Below are 8,503 nucleotides of genomic sequence, written 5' to 3'. Positions count from 1 at the left end.
TTTCTTCTTCGTCTTCTTCTTCTTTTCTTTTCTTTTCTTGTCTTTTTTTCTTCTTCTTCTTCTCTTTTTTTCTTTTTCTTTTTCTTCTTCTTCTTTTTTTTCTTCTTCTCTCTTCTTTTCTCTTCTCTTCTTCTTATCTCTTTTCTTCTTTTTCTTCTTTCTTTTCTTTCTCTTTTTCTTTTCTTCTTGTCTTCTTCTTCTTCTTCTCTATTTTTTTCTTCTTCGTCGTATTCTTCTTCTTATTTCTTCTTCTTCTTCTTCTTCTTTTCTCTCTTCTTCCTTCTTCTTCTTCTTCTTCTTCTTCTTCTTCTTCTTCTTCTTCTTCTTCTTCTTCTTCTTCTTCTTCTTCTTCTTCTTCTTCTTCTTCGTCGTCGTCGTCGTCGTCGTCGTCGTCGTCGTCGTCGTCGTCTTCTTCTTCTTCTTCTTCTTCTTCTTCTTCTTCTTCTTCTTCTTCTTCTTCTTCTTCTTCTTCTTCATTAACTAAATGATCAGTTTACATTTAACCACTTTGAGGGGTCACAAGTCTTTGGCCCCTATATTTTTTTGGGGTCACGGTCTGAAAAGTTTGGGATCCCCTGCTCTAAAGCACCGATGACCTTGATGACGTTTGACCTCAAACCTGCAGCAATGTCACCTCATCAGGGTGCATGCATGCAAACTCAAAGCTGCAGCTTCAGTGTTTTCACTTTTAATTATTTACTGAACAAAATATTAGGCAGAGAAGTGAGCCTGATCAACACCAACGTAAAGAAAAGGGAAATATCAGATACATGACAACAGATCATTCCTTTAACTACACATCATGTTTCCCTCGTTCTTTAAAATAAGGCTGATTATTTCTCTCTTTTCTAATCAGAGGTTTATGATGGAGGATGTCACATGTTGCCCACATCATGCAGACCCCTTGAGGCACATTTTTTCTGATAGATAATAAAGGCTTATTGTTATTAACCGTGGCTCTGCTACACTTGACTGACATGAAGTATTTTCATTATTTACTCTGAGCTCAGAGTCTGAGGTAGAACGAGGAGCAGCTTCCCTTTACACTAATGAAGACATCATATCCATATTCAGCTGCTCTCATCCTGTCTCCCTCTGTGCATGTGTGTGTGTGTGTGTGTGTGTGTGTTAGTGTGTGTGTGTACGCTCTCTAGTCCCAGTACCACTCAGCCTTGTGATTCCTTGGGAGCCTGCAGGCTTAGGATCAGAGTCACGTTCCAGCGGACACTTCGGACAAAACGATCCTGAGGAGGAGGAGGAGGAGGAATGTGTGTGTGTGTGTGTGTGTGTGTGTGTGTGTGTGTGTGTGTGTGTGTGCAGAAATAGAAACAGTAATATCAAAGAAGAGGCTGTCAGAATATCATATCAATATTTCAGTGACATCATACAACTTTAAAAATATTGTTTGGGAGCACTCAGTTAATCCGAGCACTACAGCGAGTGGTACGAGTGCATTGTGAAATCCTGTTGTAAAATTATCGGATTAGTTTGTGTAATCCTCTTTAGAATTACAAACCATCAATATGCAAATGATGCAGCATTTCCAGAGATAGTGCTGCAAGGACTCGAACCACAACGTGAAAAAGCTGAGTAATTGGAATCAATTTCAGATTAGGGACAAACATCACGTATTGGAACCAAAGCTTTGAGTGTGTTGACCTGATCAGATTCATTCGGCCACGCCAGGAAGTTTGTTCAAGACTCCTGCAAAAGCAACCACAATAGGGTCAATGCAGCGTCCCCTTTGCAGCATAACTTGTACATTACTACAGTATTATTTTAACTTGATATGCGTCTTAGAACCAAATCAATCATTGGTGTTCATCCTCCTAGGATGCAGAATAATCTCTGATATTCAGACGTGTTGCAGACTTACTCAAGTAGAAGTATGAGTGAAAACTAGTACAGCCCTGACATGAGCAGTGATACCAAACAAGAGCGAAGGAAAGGACCGGTTCTCAGTATGGGAACTGAAAAGGGTCAGCTCACCTGCGCCGGTCTGCTGGAATATACTGGACGGCGTGGGTGGTGAGGGGCGAGCCCAAGCTTCTTCTACGAGTTCAATAGTTCATTTTGTTTGGTTGGGTTAAGTTTAAAAGCGCTGTTGGTTCTCCAATGATTCCTGGATGTCTCTGTGGTTGAGTCTTGTGGTTAATTGCTTGCTCTTTGCATCCCAGCTGCGGCTCATCACCTTAATCAGGTGACGTCATACAAAAGGTTCCGGGGTCTTTCAACCCCCAGAACTACTTTCCCCTGAACTAAAAGGTTCCTGTGCCCCCATTGTTGTCTGTGTTTTGACCGGGTAGATTGTGCAAATCAGGCCAGTGACGTATGGAGAGAAAAAAAAAAGTAAATGCACTACACCACCAGACCAGTAGAGGGCAGTAAAACAAAGAGGAAGGCCATTCATCACAGATGACACCATAGAAGCAGACGGACAGGCAGGTATCATTATGAGCAACACAACAGTTAGCCTGTTAGCATGAAGAGACTCAGCTGGTCTGTTTTAGATGGTGCTATATTTCATCACAGATGGATTCACTGAATCAACACGTGAGAGGAGATAAGCGCGAGTAGCAAAGATGTTTCAACACGGCTTTAAAATCCTTTTGAACTCAATTGGCCGGTGTTTTGGTTTAAACAGCGACCCTGTTAACTGGAGACTCTCAGCCGGATGCATCCCTCATAAACGTCTTTAGACCATCATTAAATATCTGATGAGGATATTTTGAAATCTTAATAAAAACTAAACTAGTTTGCATTCCCAGGAACTCCCTCTGTGTTTCAACAGCTGTGTAAACTCCACAAACACTGACACGTTCAGCTGAAGGTCTCCAGTTTACAGGGTCACTTTTAAAACCGGAACACCGGGAAGAGAGACGCATTCACGGTGGGCTGAGAGAAGACTACTGTTACAAGCTGCTAAATCAAGAGAATCACAGCTTCTTCTTTTGAAAAGTACACACACATACAAAAAAGATAGAACAAATAAAAACTAATGAAAGAAAGAGAAATCAAGAGAATCACAGATGGACAAACAATGACTGTGAATGGTTTTTGGAAAAAAATTGAAAAGAAAAAATTGAAAAAAAAATTGAAAAAAATTTGAAAAAAAATTTGAAAAAAAATCTGAAAAAAAATTTGAAAAAAAATTTGAAAAAAAATTTGAAAAAAAATTTGAAAAAAAATTTGAAAAAAAAAATGTTGACATTTTCTTTGAATTTTTTTTTTTTATTATTGTTTTTTGAATTTGTTTTTACAAAAAAAAAATTGACAAAAAAAAAAAATAAAAAAAAAAATTGAAAAAATAAAAAATTTGACAAAAAAAATGTGACAAATAAGTTGACCCGGAAACCTGTGTTTCAACAGCTGTGTAAACTCCACAAACACTGACACGTTCAGCTGCAGGTCTCCAGTTTACAGGGTCACTTTTAAAACCGGAACACCGGGAGGAGAGACGCATTCACGGTGGGCTGAGAGAAGACTACTGTTACAAGCTGCTAAATCAAGAGAATCACAGCTTCTTCTTTTGAGAAGTACACACACGTACAAAAAAGATAGAACAAATCAAAACTAATGAAAGGAAGAGAAATCAAGAGAATCACAGATGGACAAACAATGACTGGGAATGGTTTTTGGGAAAAATTTGAAAAAAAAAAATTTGAAAAAAAAAATGAAAAAAAGAAATTTGAAAAAAAAAAATGAAAAAAAAAATGTAGAAATTTTTGGGGGAAATTTTTGGGGAATTTTTTTTTTTGAAAAAAAAAAATTACTAAAAACAAAAATTGACAAAAAAAATAAATAAAGAAAAATAAGAATTTGAAAAAAAAAAAATTTGATAAAAAAGTTGACCCAGAAACCTGTGTTTCAACAGCTGTGTAAACTCCACAAACACTGACACATTCAGCTGAAGGTCTCCAGTTTACAGGGTCACTTTTAAAAGCGGAACACCGGGAGGAGAGACGCATTCACGGTGGGCTGAGAGAAGACTACTGTTACAAGCTGCTAAATCAAGAGAATCACAGCTTCTTCTTTTGAAAAGTACACACACATACAAAAAAGATAGAACAAATAAAAACTAATGAAAGAAAGAGAAATCAAGTGAATCACAGATGTGTGTGATGTTATTGTGGACGGCGGGCGGAATAAAAACACTGTGGTTAATCTACCAATCAGACACGTTCAGCATTGCAGGCCCCGCCCCCTGAAAGCCCTGGGACCTTTAAAAAGTACTACCACCCTAGCAGGGGCTTCTTAGGGGGGAGATTATCTACCCCTGAACTAAATTTAGACCCTGGGTCCACCGGTTGAAACGCACTTAGTTCCGGGGTAAAGTCCCTCCGGTCGAAATGCCCCTATACAGGACAAAGCACCTGTCATTTGTGACTCCTCAGGAACAGGGTGCATTTAACAGTGTCGGACAAACCAGTGACTTCCTAAAAGCATGGCGTCAATGAATCAATTCTCGCCCGGTGCTTGTGTGCTGGGACAAGTACAGCAGTCCAATTAAATTGCCTGATTGAGCTATAACCGGTGCTTGACCTAACTGTGCGTGCAAACGTAATATCTCTGTATTAGTCGCATGTGAAAGAGTCTGTTTACATGTTTTAGTAGCCCATCCATGATCTTATTGTTGGCCTAACCCAGCAGTTCAGTTTCCTTAAAATGAGCTCATTTGTGACTAAAGGACACAGTTTAAAGGTGACATATTCTGCTCTTTTTCATCAACATATATTGGTCTAAGAGGTCCCCAAAACATGTCTTTAAAGTTTATGCTCAAAAAAACACTTTGAAATCAGATTCTGGTCTGCCTGTAAACCCCTCTTTTTCAGCCCTGCTCAGAACAGGCTGTTTTCTGTGTCTGTGCCTTTAAATGAGAATGAGCTCTCTGACCACGCCCCCTCGGCTGTCCAGCACGTTGATCTAATGTTTACATGTTGGCTGAATATACACGGCTGCTCACAGCTATGTGGCTATGCTAACTAGCGCTAGCACTTTTCCATGATAAATAAAAATCATCCACTAGATCTTCAAATCTGCAGACGTGGGGAGTCAAAGCGACCTTTGTGTTTATTAAGACAGCCTACAACTAGCATGCCTCCCTCCTAAGCTCCTTGTTAGCACACGTGTGTGCAGGGAATGAAAAACGGAGGAGGGGTTGAGTTGTATTTTATACAGTCTATGGGCTGAACAAGCTCCGAGCTCTGACTTCCTGTTACAGACCGGATGGCGTTGTGACGTATGAAAAACACTGAAAACTGAAACGGCTGGTTTCAGCACACATTTACAGAAAGGTGGAGAAATCAGAACAGGGGCAGAATGGACTCTTTTACTTTTCAGGGGGTTTGTAGACAGGGACACAGATTTCAGGTAGAGAACCATTAAAAAGAACATTTTGCATGATATGTCACCTTTAATGTCAGGAAAGCTCCTGTGCAAACCTCTCACATGTTGTAAATGCAATAGAAATACTAATTATTAAAACATGCAAAAATTGATGAATGTCTTTTAAATCTGTATATGTTGCATTTAGCCTTTCTAAAGATGGATAGTGAGTATTTTACCTCTGTTTAAGCAAAATACTAATTTGTTATCATAACAAGACCCCCTGTTTGTATTATTATTTTACATTATAAGGTACTCATAAAAGAGATTTTTCTTAACTTAAAGCTCCTGTGAGGAACTTTCTATTTGTGTTGACTTTGGCGCCCCCCTGTGGACTAAGTGATCTTGCTTATTTTGTCCTGTACATGTGTAAATGATGTTATCTCCTCCTGCTTTCAACTAACAGTCCACTATTTCACTCATTAAGAATATATTCTGCAGAAAAAGGGGTCTTCGTGACGTGCTGTCCATCACCTCATCTGACACCTACCCTCTCACAGCGATTTCAGGCTTTAAAATAACAACACAGAAATGATCACTACCCTTTTCTAACAATCTTGTTTGCTTTTCTAGATCATAAAGAGGCATCACTGTTCATTTCAGTCCATTTCATGACCACTCAAAAACTCCTCACAGGAGCTTTAACATATATGAACAGTTGAGCTCATAAGTTTACATACCCTGTCAGAATTTGTGTTTTTTTTGGCCATTTTTCAGAGAATATGAATGATAAGAGAAAATTCACTCATGGTTAGTGGTTGGGTGAAGCAACATTTTTATCAAACAACTGTGTTTACTCTTTTTAAATCATAAAGACAACAAAAATTACCCAAGAAACCATAAATTCTGCCAGGGTATGTAAACTTATGAGCACAACTGATTAGGTCCATAATTAACATTAATACTTTAAAGTGATAATTTAAGAGACTTTTTTAATTTAAACACAGTTTTATTAATTGTTATTAATCACTGTGCTTTAACTGCTACCTGTGAAACTCCCTTAAATAATTCTGCATCTATATTTAATTTAATTTTGATTCATTACTTCTGCACATGCATTATTTTCAGCCACTCCAGGGGTTTAAAAAGTGCAATAAAAAATCATTGTTTCCCATCTCCCTTTGGAGCATCCTCGTAATTTGTCTCTTTATGTCCATAAGGTCCGTGTAAACTCATCAATAAGTTCTTATTACAGTGATTTCCTCAGGGGGGGATCTGAGCATGAGGGGCAGAGCTCATCTGCAGCTAGTGACAACTCTACCAGCCAATCAGCAGCGAGCCCAGCACTACACTGTCCAATGAGAGCGCGCTGTGGGCGTGTCTGTCTGCTGTGAGGTGCGTTTTTTGGAGTTTGCTAAATGACTGCAGCAAGAAAATACAGTGTCGGAGCGCGCCGGGTCTGCTGGCTGATCCGTTCACACTGTACCTCTCTCTCTCTCTCTCTGTGTGTGTGTGAGAGTGTGTGTGTGTGCACCGGGGCAGGGGCCAGTAGTCGCTGCCGCTCTCCTGCCATGGAAAGGGGTCCACATCAGTCCGACACGCAGCTCTCTACGTGCTTCTAACACTCTCACCTGTCCGGAGGGGATCACCATATTTCCTTCTGCTTTGACGCACGCGGTGCCCGGATGGGAGCGGATGCGGAGCGGAGCAGCAGCAGTAGCAGCGGCCGCAGGTGCGTCTCCAACTTGACCACCACCAGACAATGGGAGTAGCTGAGCCGTGCTGTCTCAGCGCCAAGTACTACTACTACTACTACTACTTCTACTACAACTACTCGCCCCTGGGAGACATCTACGAGAGGAAGAAGAGGCAGCAGCAGCAGCTGGAGGAGGTTAAGAAGAAGGACAGGGAGAAGAAGAAAGGGAGGCCGACTAGTTCTACCTGCGAATCTCCCTCTCTGAGCAGCAGCAGCAGCAGCAGAGACAGCAGAAACAGCAGCAGCAGCAGCCGATACGCACGGATCCAGAGCAGCGCTCCGGCTTCCTGTGGGATGCATGTGAGAGAAATCCTTCAGATCTGAGAGACGCACTCCTCTGTGTGTGTGGAATTGGGGGGATTTAACGCACATGCACAGTTTTTCAGAAGACCTCTGGAGACAGTGAGATGAAACAGCTCTTTTTGATGGATTATGGCTTATTTCCCCTTTGCGCGCTGTGGATCGCACAGACTGGACTTAAGAGGGTGTAATTGTGTGTCAATTAACAACAGCCTGTGAGCCACTAACCCCCCATCCTCCTCCTCCTCCTCCTCCTCCTCCTACCCCCTCTGTCCCCCCCCACCCCCCCTACCCGAAGGAGCCAAAACCTGGACGAGCTTCCTCCCCGCAGCCTGCCTCTGTCCGTGGTCCTGAACACCATTCCGGGCTGGATTTTGTGGATTTTCTCGCTGGAGGGAGTGAGAGTGGACACAAGCATGATTTCACGGCCGGTGAGGTCATGAGCATCCCACGGCTCTGAGGGGAACACGCACACACACACACAAAAACCAAAAAAGAGAATCGGAACATTGGACGGCTCACCTTGGAGGTCATAAACCATAACCACAACCCCCCCTCCCCTCTCCTCCTCCCCCTCCTCCTCCTCCTCTTCTTCCACCACTAAAGGATTTTTTTTTTTCTTCTGGAGGGGGATTTTTTTCATCCTCTCAAGAGTGTGACCCCCCCCCCCCTCCCCCCTCTCTCCCCCTCCCTCCCCCCTCAGTAACACCTTATCCCCCCCTCCTCCAAAACAAAATGAGACTGGCAAAAATGTGCCGACTAAACGCGCTGGGGATCTATTTGTGGGAAACGATAGTGTTTATCAGGTAAGCAGAGGCATGGAATTGACTTCATGAGTGGAAATACTGATGTGTGTGTGTAATTTGATGAAATTGGAATTTGCATTTTGATTGCTTTTTCTCTGCCGTTTGGGAATGTGCACGGAAATAAGAGCTCCAGTAAGAAGTCTTCAGAGAGAGGGGGTGAAAGAAATCCAGGTGAATCTTGTGAAAGTTGCCTTTAGGGTTCAGTGCGTTGTTGCTCATGTGCACGTTATAGTGTGTTAAATGAAGTCGCATTGAATCCACGCAGGGTCTGGGTGGGGGGGTCAGACTCAGGAGCGACCACTAGTGGGCGGTGTGC

This window comes from Notolabrus celidotus, chromosome 8, assembly GCF_009762535.1.
Source record: "Notolabrus celidotus isolate fNotCel1 chromosome 8, fNotCel1.pri, whole genome shotgun sequence".
NCBI lineage: Eukaryota > Metazoa > Chordata > Actinopteri > Labriformes > Labridae > Notolabrus > Notolabrus celidotus.
The sequence above is the reverse complement of the archived record's forward strand: the minus strand, read 5'-3'. Positions refer to the sequence as shown.